This window comes from Tinamus guttatus, unplaced genomic scaffold (genome assembly GCF_059628265.1).
Source record: "Tinamus guttatus ecotype Peru unplaced genomic scaffold, ASM5962826v1 Tinamus_guttatus_pri_ptg001602l, whole genome shotgun sequence".
Taxonomy (NCBI): Eukaryota; Metazoa; Chordata; class Aves; order Tinamiformes; family Tinamidae; genus Tinamus; species Tinamus guttatus.
This window is the reverse complement of record NW_028290136.1, coordinates 3,034,776-3,055,334: the sequence shown is the minus strand read 5'-3', so window position 1 is coordinate 3,055,334 and position 20,559 is coordinate 3,034,776. Positions and strand designations below refer to the sequence as shown.

Sequence of the window (20,559 nt, the reverse complement as noted above, 5' to 3'; positions counted from 1 at the left end):
TAACAACGTTGCTTAAGGAGGACATGCTGGAGGCCTAGACCACCCCACAATCAGCTCCCTCTGCATCGAAACTCCTTCTGGACAATGTAGCTGCATATGACTACAGGCTTCTTGCTTCACTAGGAATGCCCATTCTGAGTGCCAAGAATTAGAGTCAGGTAAAAAGAAAAGATATGATTAAGAAGAAATTCAGCAAGAAACTTCACTAATAAATAGCACAAAGTGGGGAAAGGATCTTTCCCACAATCCAAATATATACAACACAGGACACTCTAGACATGACACAATCCTCATAAGTTTTCATTTCTTTAAACATACGGAAAGCACAAAGCCACAATTCTTCCCTTCAAAACTTAGCACAGCAAGCTACAGTCTTTAAAAGCTGCACCAATTTTCAGAACACACAACTTACTTTTGTCTCCAGGAATAGCAAAGCTTTTATTTCATGAATGAATTTCAGGATCTTTAACTTCTTTACTGTGTGACACTTAACTCCATAAACAGAAATAGATAGTTAAACAAATCGAAGTTCTTCTATCTTTCTCTGGCCATCTGTCTCCCCAAAAATGCATACAAAAAAAAAGTGTTCAGAGCAGTTAGGTTAAAAGTCTATCTCCTTATTGTTTCAAGGAAAACCAAAAAATGCTAGCAGTATCATCTTACCTGCCTTTCAGGCAAAAAGAAAAAAGACAATATACAAGAACGATTGCAAGCTGTCAAGCTCTAGATTAGCCACAGTCCTTGACCTAGTGAAAATGAATTAGGCCAACTCTTTCTTTAGATGAAACAAATGATTCCTCCAGGTACCAATGCACCAAGAGTATGATTGAAGCTCAACTAGAAATTACAGTACAAACAACACTATACCCTTCCATGCTTGTACCAAGTTTGCTCATCAAAGCATTCTTTCAACAAGAAGTATTTTTAAGGTCCCATAAATATCGTGCTTACAGGTTCGAATTGAGAACAGTAAATGCACCTTATTTCACACTGCTTTGCATAGTCCCATTTCATAGTCGTCAAGTACTAACTCAGCCTAAGAGCTACGTTTTTTTAATCTCCATTAGTAGTTGAAAGTGTTAAGCTGGATTCCGTTAAAAGTAAGTCTTGATCTTCCTAAAACTTGAGTGTGAAACTCAAGTTAGTTTTGATAACAACACCACAAATTTCCTGGGAGCAAATCAAAGCAACCACAGGCAACAGTACATATTAATAAATATGTAGGCTCATTACCTAAAATGCAGTATTTTTAAAGTACAATGATACAAAATCCTCAGTTTTCATAAAGGAGAAATTCCTCTAACAAATGACGAATGATATTTTTCAGCAGTTTGTGTACATTCAACAGCAAAGATAGCCATAAACAAGACAAAAGGGTGTAATGGGATTAATCCAAGATTATCTTAATCGAAACGACATTCACTAAAGGGCATTCAAGAGGATAATGAGTAAATAGGAATTACCTGACTTTAACAGCAGCACAGAGCTGATGGTATGAACCAGCCGTGCTGCATATAGAACCCAATTTAAACTAAGATAAAGATTAAAAGCGTCTGTCACTTACAGAGGACCACCATGACAACCAGCTATGTTTTAATTGCTGTTTATATAACAGGACAGATGAAGATAGTTGTAAACTCAGATTACTTCCATATTCTTGGAATACATTTTTTTCTATAAATAAGTAAATATATATTTTTTTCCAAGAAAAGTTAGATAAAGCCTTTTCCATGGGTGGTCTGTTTTTTGCCTACAAGGTCTGGGGTTAGAAGACAGCAGTCATCATTTGCTAAAAGCATAGGACAATTCTTAAGCAGCTCAAATAGGCCAAAAAATAAAGAAGTGCACTTACTATCTACTCCAATATCTGGCCATTGTTTAAATAACACATGACTAAAAACTACTTGTTTACTTAATAATCAATAAAGCTAGAAAATTCACTGTAGGAAGCCGCGGATTGTAAGTTACTGTCACCTCTATGAACTCGATAGGACAGAGAAGGAAACAAAGGCAAATACACATAAACAAAACCTGCCACCTCTCACTGGCAGGTCAGGCATGTTCTATACAGAACAGGAAAACATTTATAGCACTTTTTTCCCCGGAAATAACTTTTGTTTTTAGATGATAATTGTTACTGTTATTTCTGTATTGTATAAGTCATCTAGATGCTGTTGACAGCATAGATTCCTCATCATCCAGGATTTTATCTTCTGAATAAAGATGCATAAAGAGACATGTCTGAGCATGCAGGAACGGGATTAGGAAAGCCAAACCCCACCTGGCATTGAACCTCTAGTTCCATCTGGTAAGGGACATGAAGGGCAACAAGAAGGGCTTTTCCACATGTATCAGCAGCAAAAAGAAAGCTAGAGACAATGTGAGTTGATCGCAAAATGGGGCTGAGGACTTGTTGACAGAGGAGTTGAAGAAGGCTGAAATGGTCAGTACCTTGTTTGCTTTGGTCTTTATGGATAGGATTGGTCTTCAGGAATCCCAGGCTTCTGAGACCCGTGAGAAAGTCTGGAGCAAGGAAGACTTGCCCTTGGTGGAAGAAAAGCAGATTAGTGAACATATAAACAACCTAGACATATCCAGGTCCCTGAGACCTGCTGGGATGCAGCCACAAGTGCTGAAGCAGCTGGCTGATGTCACTCTGCAGATACTCTCAATAGTCTTTCAAAGGCTGTGGTGACTGAGGTTTCTGAGGACCAGGAGAAAGCAAACAGCACTCCTGCCCTCGAGGAGAGGTAAAAGGAAGAGCTGGGCAATTGCAGGCCAGTCAGCCTCACCCCAGTCTCTTGGAAAATGATGGTGCAAATCCTCCTGGAAGTCCTTTTCCAACATACTGGAAGGTGATTTGGAGCAGCCAATGTGGATTTACAAAAGGCACATCACGCCATCAGAACCAACCTGACAGCCTTCTACAATGAAATGATTAACTTGGTGGGTGAAGGAAGAGCAGTCAATGTTTATTTTGACTTCAGTAGGGCTTTCAACCCTGTCTCACATAACACGCTCATAGACAAGTTGATGAAGTACAGGCTACCTAAATGAACACTGAGGTGGACTGAAAGCTGACTGAACTCCATTAGGAAGATGATTGCCAGCAAGTCAAGAGAGGAGATCCTTCCCTTTTTCCCTACCCCTTCCCTTTTCCCACACCACGGTGAGATCTCAACTGGAGCGCCGGGTCCAAGTCTGGGCTAGCCAGTACCAGAGAGATATTGAGCTGCCTGCCAACCCTGGCTGCTCTGTGTGACTCTGCTTCTGTATGCTAGCCACTAAGATAAACTTTGTAGTAGAACACAGACAGCTCTATGTCCTCTGTCATCCAGAACTGTGTCTATTAAATTATCCAGGCTGTGGTAAAAATAAAAAATAATAATAAAAAGCACTATGAGAGGGGTTAGACCCTGACAGACACTGCCCAGACAGCCTGTAGGATCTCCGTCGTTGGAGGCGAACAAGACTCAACTGGACAAGGCACGGAGCAACCAGCTCTTACTAGATGTGCTTTCAGCAAGCTGGGCTGGAGACCTCCATAGATCACTTCAACCATCACTTCTTATCCTATCATTCTGTGATGACCGTGACTGCAGAAAGAGTAAAACCGTAACTCAGGGACAACTTTTCAAGCATAAATAAATAGACTGTGCCTAGGAGCTTAGCACTGCTTTGGTCTTGATAAAACTTTAAAAAAAAATGCATTTCCTAAAGGGCTGTAAATCTGTTTCAAATTTGTTTCTGAGAATCATCTCTGCAAAACTGCTGGCAAGAAATCACCTTGTCAAAATACTGACTTGGAAGATTTAGATAACTGACTTCAGTCAGATAACTGAATAGTTAGACAACTTTTTCCTCCTTTTATTAAATACATAACAAATTGCAGATATATAATGCCAAATTTCTCACATCTGAAGTCACTTGCTATTGTCACCTTTCACTGTTATCATCTCAAGACAGTGTTTTTTTTTCCCTTGTACATGTTTCTACAGAGCCAAGTGCTATCTAATTCTGATAAAGGCTCTTGGATGTACCACAAGATATATTACTAATAGGAAGTTGCACCAAAAAAGCAAAACAAAACAGTATTAATATCAGAAAAGAATTTTGAACTCTCAATGCCAGCTAGACGGAAGAGCTGTTTCACTTTAGAGTCTATCTGCTATACAAACAGTTACTTCAGTGATGCCCTGACACACTTTCACCTACAAATTCAAAACTAATTATGCATTAAAAATAAAGCAGCCAATTAGATAATAAAAACTTTTTATACATATAAATGAACCTAAAAGGAAATTAAAACATAGATTTCCAAAGTGGTTTTCATTCCACACTCTTACTGGCACAGAAAGAACTTGCATTTCTTGCCACTACTCTTGATGACACGCAATCATTTGAGAAGATTTCCCTGCCCTGAAGACTTTTTTTTTTTTAGCCACCTTAGGAACCTGTGGTTTAATTCACTGACTAATGTTTTGGAGAGTTCCTAAGAGGTACAAGAGTCAATTTGCTTCAGGGCTTGAGTTTCAGGTTACTTTTTGTTTTTGAGAAATACATTCCAAACGTCATCCATGTGCTTTCCTCTGACGGGCATTCCCTTGCACACACCATTCTCCACATCCTTTACTGGCAACTTAGGATGGGCATCTTCATTCTTTCCTACTAAGCTTTTATTCCAAAAGATTAATTGGCAGCCTTCCTGGTCAGTTTTCTGCAGGGCTTGTATTCCCAGGCTACTTCTCTAGGAAGTTATTTCATTCTATTGCTAATATCTCTGAAGCCTGCTTTGAAAGGACCACCTTATCCTGAAACATGATCCAAAGATAAATTGAGTTTTATTTACCCAACTGGACAGATGCACCCAAAGGAGAAGGCCAGATTTTTTTCTTAAAAATTAACATATGCAATCTCTACAGTTATTTAGCAATATTTTTACGGTACTCTTCTGTCTTTTGGTTCATTTTATTCTCCAATAAAATAATTTAACCTCTAATATGGACTCTTATTCATACTGCAAATTTATATGGTAACATGATGAGAATAAATCAGCTGTCATCATTTATGCACACATTTTGCCATTGCCTCTGCTGGCTGTAACTCTGGTCTTGTGACCTCACTGTTTCACTTAGGAGTAAGTTCAATAAATGAATGTATCAACATAAGCAAAATAGCCTAGTAGTTGAGAGATTCCTGTTCCAAACTTTTTCCTTATTTTTTCCCCAGACTACACGGTATCCTGAACAGACTGCAGAGCTGTTGTCAAGATTTCAGCATTAGTCTGCTCAGGAAACAAGCAACTAAACTCTTAAAAAACCTGCAGAAAACTGATAAAAAAAAAAAAAAACTAAGCACTTGAGAGACTAACTGAAATGCAAAATTAAAAAGACAGCCTGGTGGTAGCTAGAGCACCTTTACGGTGAAAGACACTGAAGGACAGCCCCTTGCGAATCCAGCTGCTTTTTATTCAGTGAATTCCATATGGACTTTAAACACGGTGGACTGTTCTCGTGGATGCAATTGCTTTTTAGTTGAACAAAGTTCAGTATCATGAAGGTGTTCTGTATTATTCCAATGTTGTAATTAAATATCATCACCTCAAAATGAAAATAAATGTTCAGCACAACCACTTACAGCTGATGCTGAAGAAAACAATCTGATTTTTGGCCTAGAATTACTGAAACAAATATCAATTTTTATTCCTAACTACAATATTTATTTGAAGCATTCTTTTACTTATCCAATTCTAATCCACACCTCTAATTCTGGACCTAATTTCCTCTTATGTACAAATTCACACAGTGGTATAAAAGGCACCTTCCATTCTGGACCAAAAGGCACCTAATTTCCCAGAAGACGACATCTGAATAATAAGGAAAGGAAGGGTGTCCTCTAACTTTCTCAATCCTTTTGGCAGAAAGAGAAAGGAAGTGTGAGGAAAATGCAGAATTTTAACTTAAATAATTACAGTTTGCCAGAATTACACCATGAATTGAAAGTAGGGTCTTTTGTGGAAAATGTTGGGCATCATTAATAGGCAACACTTGGCAGCCTGACAATGAAATCACTGGTAACTTGGATCACACAAAACAGAAATACTGAGCAGCTCTATGCTCTGTATCTTAAAACATTAAATAGATTAAAAAATAGAAATCTGAACATCAGAAGGCCTATAGCGCAGCAGAACCCAAGGTCAATAGGAGCTGAATAATCTCTATAGCTTTTAGCAGCAACTGTAATCAACCCTCCAAGTTTTTTAAAGCTGTGTTTATTAATTGATAATTAATTGATTTTTAATCAGTTCTTTCAAGTGTGTATTTACTTAAAGCACGAAGCAAAAAATTCCCTTTCCTTCATCTAAGTGATTAACTTCCTGCTAGTTAAGTAATAAGAACACAGCAAGGCAGCTACCTCTTACCATTCATGGTGCAGACTTAGTGTTTAAATGGTGACTTGTTTTTCCAGATACGCAGTGTAAAATCCCTAAAGACCTAGAAAAAAAGGCAATAAAAGGCAGTTAGAGAAGCACATGCTTTACCAAGTTTAACTTGAGGTCTGTTAATTTTATATGATTTCTATTTTGAGATCTAGCCGAACACTCCAGGCTAAGGCTAATTTAAATGAGGTCATGATTGAGGCCGCCTGAATTTTCAAGACTTATGTACTATGCCCATAAAGGCTAATGTAGCCACATTAAATTCTTCACTGCATCACATGGAAATGTGGCATTCACAGGTACCTTCAAGTCAGAGGCATTTCTGTATCACTTCAGTACCTCTCTTTCTGAGAAGACACCGATAATACTCTTTTCTATTTATTTGTTTGTTTTCCTAGTGACAGGACAGATAGCTTTAAGGCTACTAGAACACAGTTTATTGGAGTATTAAAATACTCCGTATCTATTTGTCAATTAACACATGAACTACTCATACTTCTGTTTGTAAACATTTATGCCAAAATAGAGAAGATATAAATTTAACAGAAGTTATTGAAAGTCAGAAGAAAAGCGATGTTTTCCTTAGTATAAAATAACAGTTTAAAAATTCACATGTCATTTAAGGTCTTGCCCAATTTATTAATGAATTTATTAATGGAAAACTCCTCCATTATTACACAGAGGAGAACAGAACGTACCCTCTCACTTGAAATAATCAAGGTTGTCTCCGTTTCACAATCTGATTATTACATCTCTTTAATTGTAAGATAAATAAATTGTTCTGCAATCTTTATATAGTATGCTGAGCATCTCTTTTAACCACGTCCTAGTTTAAACTATCGAATCTCATAGGATGTGGAGAAGCCAAACTCCAAATAAGAAACTATAACACATAGCATGGAAAACAAAGTGCTTTGTTTGTTTTGGGACATACTCAACAGGAAAGCTGGCACTGGGGGCACACAAAAGGCCAAAGAGGAAGAAAAATCAAAAGTGAGAAGAACATTTATAATCCTGATGAAAAACATCTTATGAAGCCATTGTTTCTGTTTGATTTATAAACTGCAGATATCTTTCAAAGTAATCTCTAAGAAATTTCAAACAATCTAGACTGCTCTTAATTTTAATATTCCTAGAAACTTAAAAAGGTATCAAAATGATAAATGTTACAATTATTGTTACAAGTATTCATTCTGTGCATTTTTTAAATCTTCATTTTCCCTATGTGACATGCAGAGGATATTTTTCCCACTTAAGTAAGAAGCTATGTGTAACCATTAACTAAAGCAAAATAAATTGGAGAAGAACTAAATAGATGGAGCACTTCTTTCTGCATATCTATACTACACAGTTAGATTAGTTCTTATAGACGGTGTTTAGCTACAAGCAAAATGAAGCAGCAAACTTGAGCGCACCCCCCCCACTTCTCTTAGGAATCACAGCACGCTCTCCAGCTACGCGTGCTCGCTTGTGGAGCGCTGACACCACAGAAAATGGAGACTGGGAAGTGGAAATATCAGCAAAGATCAACCACTGCAGATCGTTTTGCAAGCCCTGGAACTGACATAGCTAATTAAAGTGGCTCATTTAAGACACGAGCAAGTCCATAAATGCAGCAGAAAGACAAGTAATTCAAGCAGTTAATTCACATAACAAAAGCAAGCCCATAAAGTTGTCTCTAATTCAACACTACCCTGAAGAAGGTTGGTCTCCCTAAAAGGGTGCAGGCAGAGGCAGTAGAGGCCGTCAGCCCCGCACCACATAGTACGCAACATGGGTATGAATCAACTATCCGTGCCCAAAACAGAGCAAGCTAAAAACTTGCAGAAGGGACTAAGCCTGTGTCTCCCTCTACCAATTCCTGCCTCCTATCATGCCAAAGTGTAAGGAAAACAAAGAAGTACACTGCAGCAAAGCTCCCAAAGCAAGCTGTTTCTCACCTTGTATCACTGCTTTTGAGAATTCAAGCTGCACTGCTTAGGAAGAGGCATGTGAATAAAATACACAGGCTTGAATTTCCAGTATCAAAGAAAACTTGACAAGGCAGAGTTTTAAGTTTGATTGTTTAATAATGAAACAATATAGGTCATTTTCACCTATTCTTTTTAATGTAAGTACTCATGCTGCAAAGATTCTTTTCCTCCGTCCAGTCCCAAAGTAAAGTGAAAGTAATTTCATTTTCACATTAGCTTCAGGACTAAAACTAACTAGACTCTTGGCAGTGCGCCTCGTCACAGGCTTTGCCTGTGTTCAAAGACAGATTTTGTTAATATTATTGAAAAAAACAAAAAAAATAATTTGATGGTATGTGCTCAGAGAAGAGGGGGAAGGAATACAGATCAAGGAAACGAATGGCCCAGATACTTGACCTGTGGAGTATTTTACTGAAAGCACAAATATCAACAAGATTCAAGGACAGTAAAAAACTGCAAGCTTCGGCAGAACTGGATTTTGTCAGGATGTTCTCATGTACCTAAATTTTGAACTTGGAAGAATATGAACGTGAAAATGGGCAGAGACGCAGGCAGACCTAAGGAACGCACAAGCTTCTGGAAGGCTTCGTGCTGTTTCATATACGGTAAGCACAACAATAAGCACAACACACTATAAATTCTATGCATTCAGCCGCATTTTCACCAGAAAAATGGCATCCAAAAGAACAGCTGTGTTGTTCGTTTTCCACAGCCTCCACTGTCAACAGCGGAGCCAGCAGCGAACACTGCCCAGGACATTTCCGAGGTGGGGGAAGGAGGAGAAACGCAGAGAAGGGGAAAATGACACCCTTGTGTGCCGGGCGGGAAGTTCATGGCCGTCTTGGGCAGCTGTGTTGCGCAAGCGCCAACTTGCCTTGCGTAAGAGGCCCCCCCCCGTCAACCTGGGAGGAGCAGATGGAGCAAAACCAGGTCTTCTGTGCAATTTCAAGCAACTGGTATCTCTATTCTCGGCTTCTACAACATATACCGATGTCAGAGAGGAACCAAATGAAACATGCTTGTTCAGAAATGTGTCTTGGCGAGGACAAGAAAAAAAAAATGCCCATAGCCCATGGAGGTTTCTCAACAGCATTTAAAGACAGAATGCTTCAATATAGTGTGCAATTATTACAGATAATAAAAATACAGAAAAAAATCAACACTGCAATTACACATACTCACAGGATGGTTGCGGCTGGAAGGGACCTCTAGAGATCATCTAGCCCAACACCCAGAGCACATGGCACAGGGTGGCAGCCAGGCAGGTTTGGAAGATATCCAGAGAATGCTTCACAATACTTAAATACTACTTTAAAATCTTCTAGCTGCCACTTCTGAAAGCATTATCCAAAAAGATTTTAGATTACTGATGCAGGAAGACTGCAGAAAGATACTAAAATTATAGGCAAACACAGACCAAAATATCTTCATTTTATCAATATATGATAAAGAAAAAATATTATTTGTGATAAGGGGATTAATAATGTGTTTCCATAGAGACAACTGGTTGAGCTCAACAGTCCAAATAACTTTTGCCTACATTTCTGCTTGCAAAATGAACCAATATGGATGAACAGAAACTTGCTTCCTCATTAACAAAATACAAGTATTTTAATCAGACAAGACAGCTTCCAAATTGATTCAGCTGATCCACTGAAATGGAAAATCATTTTCAGTAATAGCTCGTATATTATATAGGAGTATATTATATAGTTCATGTAAGATCTCTGTAGATTGTGCTAGAAGTCGTTCAAAGATACTGCAGGGGGGCTTGCATGGTGCCCATATGTACCTAAACCTTGAACAGTGAGACGTCTTTTTTATTGCCAATCTCTTGGTATATATGAAGTGAATCAGATTATGTTTTCAGACTAAAATGTTTTCAAAATATTTTGCTTAACACAATGTAAACAAAAAAGAACATGAAACAGACCTCACAGACATTACCCCGGGACTTTTCTTTTTATTGCACAGTCATCTCATATAGGAGCTTCTAAACTCTGAAGCCCCTGCAACTGGCTGCCACCAGAGAAGACATATTGAGCAGACGGACTACAGCCTGTTTCAGCCTACAGTCTCCATGGTCCCAAAACATTAATTTCACCAAAATGTGTAGCTAAACCTCGTCAACATGTGTGGGTATTTGTAAACTAAAATCCCATTTGAAAGCCCTCTTAAATCAACATGACAATTTACTTGCATTTCATTCTTCTACTTACTATATGTCACGCGCACAACTAAAGCCTACGCCAGAACATCACACACATCTCTTGTCAATATGTTCTCCAGTCATAAATGAACATTCAGTCCACACAACCAGATTGGAGCCAGTGTGAAGTAAAACTCACTAGAGCATCCCCAGGTGTGGACATTAGGTCCTCAGCATCAAATTTTCTGCTTTGTGAATTTCCTCCTATTTCATTGTACTATTTGCTAATGTAAATAAGCAAAGAATACATTACATTCTAATTAGATTAAAGAGCCATATCTAGACTTCTAAGATCTTCATGAGCTTTCAGCATAGTGAAGCTGTTCACATAAGCAGATACTGAAACTGCAGTGCCGAATCTGTAGTTTGGTTTCAGACATATTAACCCAATAAGCTTTTTTTAAAGCTTTGAACAAATGGACCTTTACTGCAGTTCTAGTCAAAGATGATTTGACTTGAACTGCCAGCAAGATCCAGCCAGCAGGACTTCTTCCTACTGCTTAGGGTGGGCAGCTGCCACCTATCTGGCAACATCTACTCTCCCCAGCCATACGAATATGAATAAAACTCGGGAACATCAATTATGTTAAGTCAAACTGTAGCGATTCATAATTTTTGATACTAAGATTCAACAGTTTCTGGCTTCCTAAAACATATTTCTAAGAGCATTTGTTTCTGCTTGATAATATCGCTGCTCCAAAGCTTACCTATGTCCTTCGCAAACAGGTCTGCACACAAAGCATCTGTCATAAACCTAGGATTTCAGCCAGGCAGGCAATTGAAAAATACGGCAATAGGTACCTTGGTCTGCTCGTTGGCTACTGGACTGACCTGCTAACAGCCCTGGCAGCCAAACTGTCTTCAAACAGGCTACCCAGTCAAGCAGGCTCATTCCACTCCTGCCCTCACCAAATATTTGTTCATTTTTCTTAATCCTCCTGCTGTGTCCAGTTGTTCCTTGGCAAGCTGCAGGGCTGAAGACGTCAGGCCTCGGCTGCCTCTGGGCAGCCGGCACAAGCTGCGGCCGTTCCTGTCTGTTTTGTAGTTCTTTTGACCTGAGGAACTCCCTTCTGAGCTGCTGGTGGGACCTTTGAGGCTGAGTTGTCCCAGTCCATGCAAGCGTTTCCACAGCATGGATTTAAGCTCTTCTCTGTGGCAGTAATTGAAGGCACAAGCTACACAAATTTCCTGTGCTCTGGAAAATCCTGAGAGATTCAGGGCTCAGCAAACGTACTAGAGAACAAGCACTATGACCGAAGAGGCAGTTCTGAAAAAATACCATAGGCACCTGTGTTCCCCACAAAACTGGACAGATAGGAACAACAGAGTGTCTTGGTGGGAGAATGGAGAGAAAATTGTGCTAGGATTTATTTAGGAGGAAGGAAATACATAGCAAAGGTACAAGGTTTCTGAGTCTGCATTGAGGTTAGCCAGCTGTACTGATTTTCATCTCAGTCTGAGCTGCTTTACCTCCCCTCTCATTTCTGATGATTGTCAGTAAATGTATATATTCCGTTACATTAGACTTGTCAAGAGTTCTCCAAAGATATCAAACTCTTACAGTGGACCAATGAAGTAAATTTTGCTTTCCTATGATGAGGTCTCTGCATTGGCTTCGCTCCTCAAATTCTTTGCCATGATGGCAGCGGTCTAAAACAAACAGGCTCAGAAAACAGACTTCAGGAACATACCTTCTCTAAGACACTTTCCCTTCATTTTAAAAAAGCAACGTTGTGCTATCCTCAGATGTAACTACAGAATGCTTTAAGCAGTGTAAAGTACTGCACTTCCATAGCAGCAAATTTCAATGACAGAATGTGCATGCTGAACAGTAAAACAATGAATAAGTTTCAGCTTGTCTGAATACATATTCTTGACTCTTCCATTAAGTGTTGGCTTTGTAAACCACTGTTTAGACAAATTCAGGTCCCTACACAGGCTAACCTACCCCCAGCCCTAACCCCTGCAGGATTAGGACCCTGTTAACAGGCAGTGTGGTATGACTGCTTACCATCATACATTTTGGGGAGGAGATTGATGTTCGGTTTCAAAAGCAAAACCCTTACCCGTGCCCCTGTATTTTTTTACATTATCTGCTGATGCCCCTGTCACTTCCAGTTATCGTTCCAATTCCCAGCAACATCTCAAACTCAAACTTTCCAGCATGAAGCTAGCAGTGCACAAGCATGCTCAGCAGATTCTTTAGCTGAGCACTTTGAATATTTAGTATTAAACTCCACTGTCCATGTTTAATAGTTTATAATGCACTAAAATCAAACCCAGGCTCTTTGTGAACTATTACAAAATTCTCTGCCAAATTTGGCTCATCTCTCCCCAGCTGTTTAAACTACAGAAATCTTCAAAAGTAGGTCACAGAAAAAGCTGCTCGTTAAAGTATTGTATTTTTCTAACTGTTCTTATAAACTGAAATACTAACACTACCTTCTATTTTCCTGCTCCTCCACAAGAAAAGCTTTCTAAATCAGAACTTCAGTCTGAGCTTCACAGAGGATACAACTGAAAAACAAATCTAAAAAGAAAGATCTGTAAAACTTCTTTACAATTATTTATTACTGTATTTGCAACAACTTTGTGTCATTTAAAAAACCGGTTAGCAACTACTTAGTTCTACTTCCTAAGTATATGGAAAAATGTATTTAAAACTACTTCTAGCATGGGAGGGAGTTTCTTTCCTTACTTTGTCACTTACGCTGACCTACTTAAAAGAAACTTGCACAGTAATTTAAAAGTAATCAATCACTTAAAGACAAGCCAATCTATTTACCCAAGGCAGACAAGGATTGCTTTTCCAATTTTATATGTACTTGTTACTTTGTGAAAAACAAAACAACAACAAAGAAACTCCTGAAGTATAAAAATAGTTGAGGTTGCCTTTTACTTTGCTGAATATATAAACAGGATAGCCAATTTACTGATTTGAAAACTGAGCTCATTAGCAGTACAAAACACCACTTGTACCTGCCTCCCCAAAGGCAGCGACTTTGCATTGACCGGATAAAGATGTCTCTGTTGATCTTTCATCTCCCTGCTATGCTTTGTTCCAAGGAGCTTTCATTTTAACCCTCCAGACGTATTTAACAGTCTAGTATGCGACTGCCATTTGCACTTTTACTCAAGAACTGTCACAGGCAAGAATGCCACAGAGGCCAGTCCTGAACCGGGAAATTTTGCAGGAGGAAGGGACCCTCCTGGTGGGCTTGGCTCTGGACAGTGGGCAACAGGCCAGGATCTTCAGATCCCTGCAGATTTGCATGAGCTGCTCGCTGCTTCCTGCCCCTTGGTACAGCAGCTCTCCTAGTCCAAGCCAGCAGTCTCCTTCTTGGTGCAGGCTAGCACACCAGAATTGCTCACGACACTGACGTTTCAACCGTCCTGCTGACCAGGCAGGGTCCCAGTCATTTGCTGCAACTGTTCTCTGCAAGTACATGAAGGTCCAGCAATCAGAGATGTTAAGGAAGAGCTTGGAGGACAGGTAAGCAGACACAGGGAGCCACTGCCACCTCCATCCATACCACATCAGCCACACTGATGCCCACTACGAGGCAGGTGGTTCCAGTTGCCACCACCATCAGCACACTCAACACTGCCAGGACCTTTGGTTGGAGCCTGCACAGCAAAGCTCACAGCTGACCACGCACCAGCAATGTGCTCAGCCTGCACCAGGCACCACTCAACAAGGTTAGCAATACATCTCAGGAGAAATAACAGCTAAAAACAAAAGGCCTCCTTCATCACATGGAAATGAAAAGCTGTTTTAATAAATTGTTAAGAATACCCATTACCTTCAAGTTGGTTCAGCTCTTTATGGGATTCGGTTTTCTTTTCAAATTCAGTTTGATGCTTTAATGACCAAGTTATTTGTTCAGTGAAGTGATTGCTTCATTCAAACGAAAGAGTTTGAGGATGGCTGTGTTCCTAAAAATCAGTGGTCTTCTTTTGCTCAGAATCAGGGAATGGTCTTCCACCTTCTAAGAAAAGAAATGACAGCTTCTGCCCCTCGTGCAAGGGCATCATGCTGACAATGTTGAAACTATTTCCAGCTGAAAGGAATACTCTGCATTTAGCCCAAAGTGGATTTCAGGTCTAGGCTTTTTCTTGAAATGAATTATTTCTTGAGGCAGTTCTTAAAAGTAGAAACATTTGAAATGGGCATATCCTGAGGCAATCCCTTGGAAAAAAGTAAATAAAAAGAAGGGCTGGGCTGCTAATGACTGTTACAAACCAGCATGATATCAGCTCTCCAGAGGAAGCAGGGGAAGAGTACCACCCTGAACAGGGCCTAGGAGCAATACAAGAATTTTAATCCTGTATTTGACTTGGGTAAATGAGAGACATTTTGTAATATACTTGAGCATTAATATTTTACTGATTATATGATTCCAAGTTAATTCTATATGTAAGATTTTGTAGTAATAATAAGCATGATTAAAAATAAGCATCATCCCCTTGCAATCCCTGCAGTATACTCTGTTCATTAGACTGAAACACATCTAGTCCGGAAAGGAGAGCATGTGCAGTCTCAGCCCATGCAGAGACAACCAGGAAAGCATTCAGTCATGGAGAACATTCAGTACAAGGCAAGAAGCGAGCAAATGAATAGTCCCTTGGCAAGGACGCAGAATGATACTTAGGAGTCTGATAGTCCCTCCCAGGATCTGCCATTCTGAGCCTCTGGGCAAGTCACTTCACTCCAAGTGCCAACTCATACATGTATAAATCAAACAAGATAGTCGGGTCCTCCTGGCAGGGAGAGTTTATGCTGGGGGGCAACAATTCTTAAAAAGCCTTGGCAGTAAAAGTGGACGTGACTCCGCTGAACACGAGCTCCCGAAGTACTGCGGGTGCCAAAGGGAAAAATGCATCCCCGGAGGCCTACATGGACAAACCCTGAAAAAGGCTACAGATCTTGGATACTTGGCACACAGCACACACTGTTGGAAGGCTGCAGCAGGGACTGGTATGCACAATTCAAGCAACTCAGCGAGGAGCCCTGAGAAAAAAGGACTGCACTGTACTCTTTGTAATGGGACTCCATTTACAATATGAAGATGATGGCTGACTTGATCTGTCTAAGAGTGCTCTGACAGCAGGCAAATAGCTAAGCAACAGGCACAATTACAAACAAGCTCCAGCGGACGAGTTCAGAGCAGATACATGGCATGGTAGAGACAGGCAGGGAGCAGTGCCGAACTACTGCAGCGCCGGCTCACGTCGTGATAGATTCTCTGTCCCCAACCATTTTAAATCAAGGCTGGACATCACCTCAAATGGGAACTCTTTGGGCGAACTCTTCTCGTCAGTACCTGCAGGAAATCAAACTGAATGATTTTTTTTTTTTTTGGCTGTTCTGCTTTGTTTTAATCTACAAGCACCCTAATGCCTAACAATGATCTCGGCTTACATAGAATCATAGAATCACAGAATGCTTAGGGTTGGAAGGGACCTCTAGAGATCATCTAGTCCAACCCCCCTGCACACGCAGGGACACCTAGAGCACGTGGCACAGGACTGCGTCCAAGCGGGTTTTGAAGATCTCCAGAGAAGGAGACTCCACAACCTCTCTGGGCAGCCTGTTCCAGGGCTCTGTCACCCTCACTGTTAAGATAATGTTAACATAATTAAAATAACATAATGTTAACATAATTCATGAGAGGATGTAAAATGCTTTCAAAAACTCCAAAGAGAAGGAAAAGTTGCGGAGTACAGTTTTGGGAAATACTCATTTCTTAAAATTATTATTTTTAAAATTCTTAAATTCTTAAAATTAAAAAATATATATATTTTCTTATCTATAAGATTACTTGAATGGAAATGAATTACATATGTAATAAGATTATGACATACAAAAAAATGACATGCAGCACAGCCTAAACTGGTTCATAATGACGTGGAAGAGAGGCAGTAGAACACAAGATTTAAAAGTGACTAAAGCAAAGCTTTGGGGGAAAATCTCTATATTGTAGCAGCTACCACAAAGGTGAATCATCGCAAATTTTTTACTACTGTGGAATATATCTTTCAGTAGAATTAGGCTGAGTGAACAAAAGCTGCTTTCTCAGATGACCATAAGGCATGTGTAACAGGAGACATTACATAGGAAATAACTGGGGGAGAGGTTCAGTGAAGGCCTCCTGCTCCCAGCTGCAGGTTTTCCCTGTTTCTGAGTCTTCCCTGCGTGCAGTTGCTGCCCCTTCCTCACCAGCCTGAGCCGGGTGCTTCCCCGCTGTTTCCCGTCTCTCATCCTGGTTAAGGCTGCAGGTGGAGGCTCCAGCATCCACCTCCTCTAACTACTACTACATGAGTCAGATGATCCTTACTGACAAAAAGCCTCTCTTCAATCCAAGTCAACCACCCAAATAACTTCTTTGGTGATTAATTTTTAGGGAGGGAAGGGGCCATCCAACATGCAGGATGTGTTGCTTTTAAGTATGAGCCACTCAGATTACCTTACTCTGGTAAATCTGTTTTAACAAAAAGTAAAACAAAAACCATAGGCTGGTTTCACTGGTACATGCTGATCTTTCCCAACATTTGAGTAACACAAAGCAGCCATAAACCCATTTAACTGGCAATTCCAAGGCAGGTTTATGGTTGTGAGATGGCTAGGGCAGCACAAAGCAGCAGAGCACTGAACCCCTCCGTGATCTCAGGCCCCGTGAGCATCAACAGGTATTCACTGTGGTCTATGCCTGCAACGTCAGCACGTGATCTAAGAGCAAGACTTAAAGTACTGCAACACTGTGCTACTAGAAAATTAAATTTGGGTAAAATTCATCGTGGATTAAAAAAAAATCTTCTACTGATGACCTTGTACTAGAGAGGGCTACATTAAAGGATCCAGCGATTCTGATTCCTAAGTGATCCTGCCCTTTCAGGAAGTTTTTTCCTCTGCACCTGGGGCAGCGGTGATAGAGGAGGACATTTAGCCATTTGCTGCACTTAATGAAACACTTGCAAAAAATATATATGGTTTAATATTTTAAGTATTAAAGATTTGTCCTGGGGATAAAAGATAAAGAAAATAAAAAATAAATCTGTCCCAAGTTATTTTTCTCTCTAGCTTGGAAGCACAAAAAATATTAACTTACATAATATACAAGATGAAGAGCAGCAAATGCTTGCCTTCCCAATATAAATATAGCCCATCTACAAAATAGTAGTTGCTCTATGAATTCTATCAAAGACATCCTATGCTCGAATAGCATTTATGCTCCTCATGAATATACAATAAGATATCTTAGTACAGACAAGATAGTGAAAGCATAAAAATAAAAGAAATTTCCTGAAAATACAGCCTTTAATGAACCTTGCCAGCAACCACCACTCACTGAAAAGCACTAATAGAGGGACCTTATAGACTCCTCTGAATATTTACTAAACAAGTGGAAATCATCAGTAATGTATTCAGACTCCCAGCTTATGTCTTCATTAGCACAAATTACCTTTTTGTTAAAAAAGACGCTGTTTCTTAGAGTAATGGCTCCTTCTTTATTACAAATATTGCATTATTACCTTGACATCCATTTTAAATGCACATCTAAGCAAACCAACCTTACTTCCTCCCTGTAGAACTTGAAAAACAGCAGGGGCAATTTAATGGATCAGAGCCATCCTAATACAAACTATGCAAATAATCATATAATAAAAAGTAAGTAGCTTTTTTTTTTTTTTTTTTTTTTTTAAGGAAGATACTGTGAAATTATGTCAGCAAGAAACTCTGACCAAACATTTGAAAAATACCTTCTGAACATTTTACAGATCATTTTACCATGTTTTTCAGTGTGTGGTAGCACTGTATGTCCATTCTTAGCAATTCTTTGCAGGCCCTTCACACGAACACAGGTACTACACAAGCGGCTGTGGGCACAGCGCTCCTCTCACTGCTGTCAAGGACCTGCAAATATTTCCTCTCTGCCCAGATTTTGGGAAGGGGGATCCTAAGAATATAAATGCATTTGACTTAGATAAACTGAAATTCCCAATTCCAGTTTGCAGTTTCCCATATAAATCTGCATATGCACATACACATATGCCAATATCTCTCAGTACTTGTATTTTATTGTCATCAACAGCCAAGCGGATAGTCTTCAAAATACAACAGGTTCTATATAGATGCAATAAGGGAATTTAAATAGCTGTTTTCACCAAAAATGTTTCCTTCATCAAAACCGATGTTCCTATCTATGGAAACCTACCGGTTTTAATTTAAATGCCATTGGTGCACAAAAGCTAGTTCAAGACTGTAACTGAAATGATTTTAAGTGCTTCAGTCTTACTGCAATAAATGTTACCCTTTTTTTTTTTAATTCGGGCTTCTGTTACTTCTTCTCCCTATAGAGCAATTCTAACAACTCATTTCTAACAGGTCTAAAGACTTTATATACAGTCTACTTACAGGATTTGATCGGGATAAAAACTGTGTTACTAGATTCTTTGTACAGAACTTCTCTAGCAGAGGAATTTTCTCTATTACTGCTTAAGAGACATACTGGCACAGTCCTTTCCAGATTATCAATATTTGGGATGTCCTGAATGAGCCAATAAAAACTTCTTGCAAAATCCCATCATCATGTAGCCTTCAAGCCAAAACTGAGTTCACTTAACCCCAACTTCAGAAGCAATTCAAAGACATGATGAACATTTCTGTGCATCTCTCACACAGTCTTCTTGAAGCTTCCAGCAGATGCCATTACCTGGCATGACCTGACTGGACTTTACCATCCATCTCTTCCTGATCTCCCAATTTATCCTTGCCTGTGAATATATGAAGCAGAGGTTCCTTTTCTTAGCTCTCAATCACCCCATACTCCAATCTTGCCTTTGCTACAGACTTCCAAGCTCTTAGTTTTCTCATCCATGAGCTTTCACCTGTCTCAAAGCCTCCAGCTCTTTCAGGAAATCTATTCTGTGGCTATCTAGTCCAAGCTTTTCCTCTTGTTTAGGACCTCAGATTCTCACGTTACCTTTCATGAGTAAGAGCCTTTCAAGAGCGTTTTTTACCGTGAAGTAGCAGTTTCATCCATCTCCTGTCATCCAGGCACTGCAGAGAGCTACTGTGAGTAGATTCCTGCTATTTCATGGGGAAGGAAATAAAAACACTTCTGCTGCAGTAAAACTCAGCAGATGATTACTAAACAACAATTATTCTAACTACTATGCTATTACTAAGCACTTCTCAAAAACTAGTAACACTGATTCACGGACTTTAGCAGCAGGGACAGACCAAGAGCCCATGCAGAGCCTGTGGAAATCAGCAGAAGGCTGTCTGTGGATTTAGAGAGTGTTGGATGCAGGTCTTACTAGTTTATCAGTGCATACACATGTGCGTTAAACTGCAATCAAGTATGTGTCTGCATCTGGAAGCACTTCAAAAATGTGATTAAAGTATAAAAAACATACGGAACACATGATTTTGCAGGAAGTTCTCACATCGCAACGTGCTGCTAGAGGAAAAGCCCACTACTGGTCTGTTCCCTTTTACTTAAGGGACACGAAAGGGGAGAGCGCTGCAAGGCAGCAAGATCATGCTGGGAAGCAGTGATTCCCTGTTGCTCTTACCACCATTTTTTCCCTTCAGGGACCCCTTCCCATGGCTCGCCCTCCAAAAACGGTGTTCAGAAACGCACCTCAAGAGCAACACTTTCACAGAAGCCTTGTTTTCTGCATTACCAGCTATAGGAACGGAAGATTGTTTTGAGAAATCTCCTCAAATTCTAATTGCCATGAAGAGTGGAAAAGACAGGCATCCTGAGCGCCAAACTTGCATGCACAGCAGGTAGCAGAGGAACACATCTGCGTCCAACTGCCAGAGAAAATTCTGGCTGGCAGTTCAGCACAGACAAGCAGAAGAGTTTGCAGCTGTGCTGCTGAACGGTTACATCTCAGGCACTTCTGCCACAGCCATTTTTGCAACACAG

General features: G+C 39.9%; 1 long non-coding RNA gene across 3 annotated transcripts in view; it reads right to left on the bottom strand.

Moving 5' to 3' along the window:
* LOC148590197 (uncharacterized) overlaps window positions 1-20,559 on the bottom strand; it is a 272,918-nt gene that overhangs the window by 196,263 nt on the left and 56,096 nt on the right. For all 3 annotated transcript variants that reach the window (XR_015914345.1, XR_015914349.1, XR_015914348.1), the window contains exon 2: window positions 6,422-6,494. This is a non-coding gene — a long non-coding RNA (uncharacterized LOC148590197). The remainder of the gene's footprint in view (window positions 1-6,421; window positions 6,495-20,559) is intronic.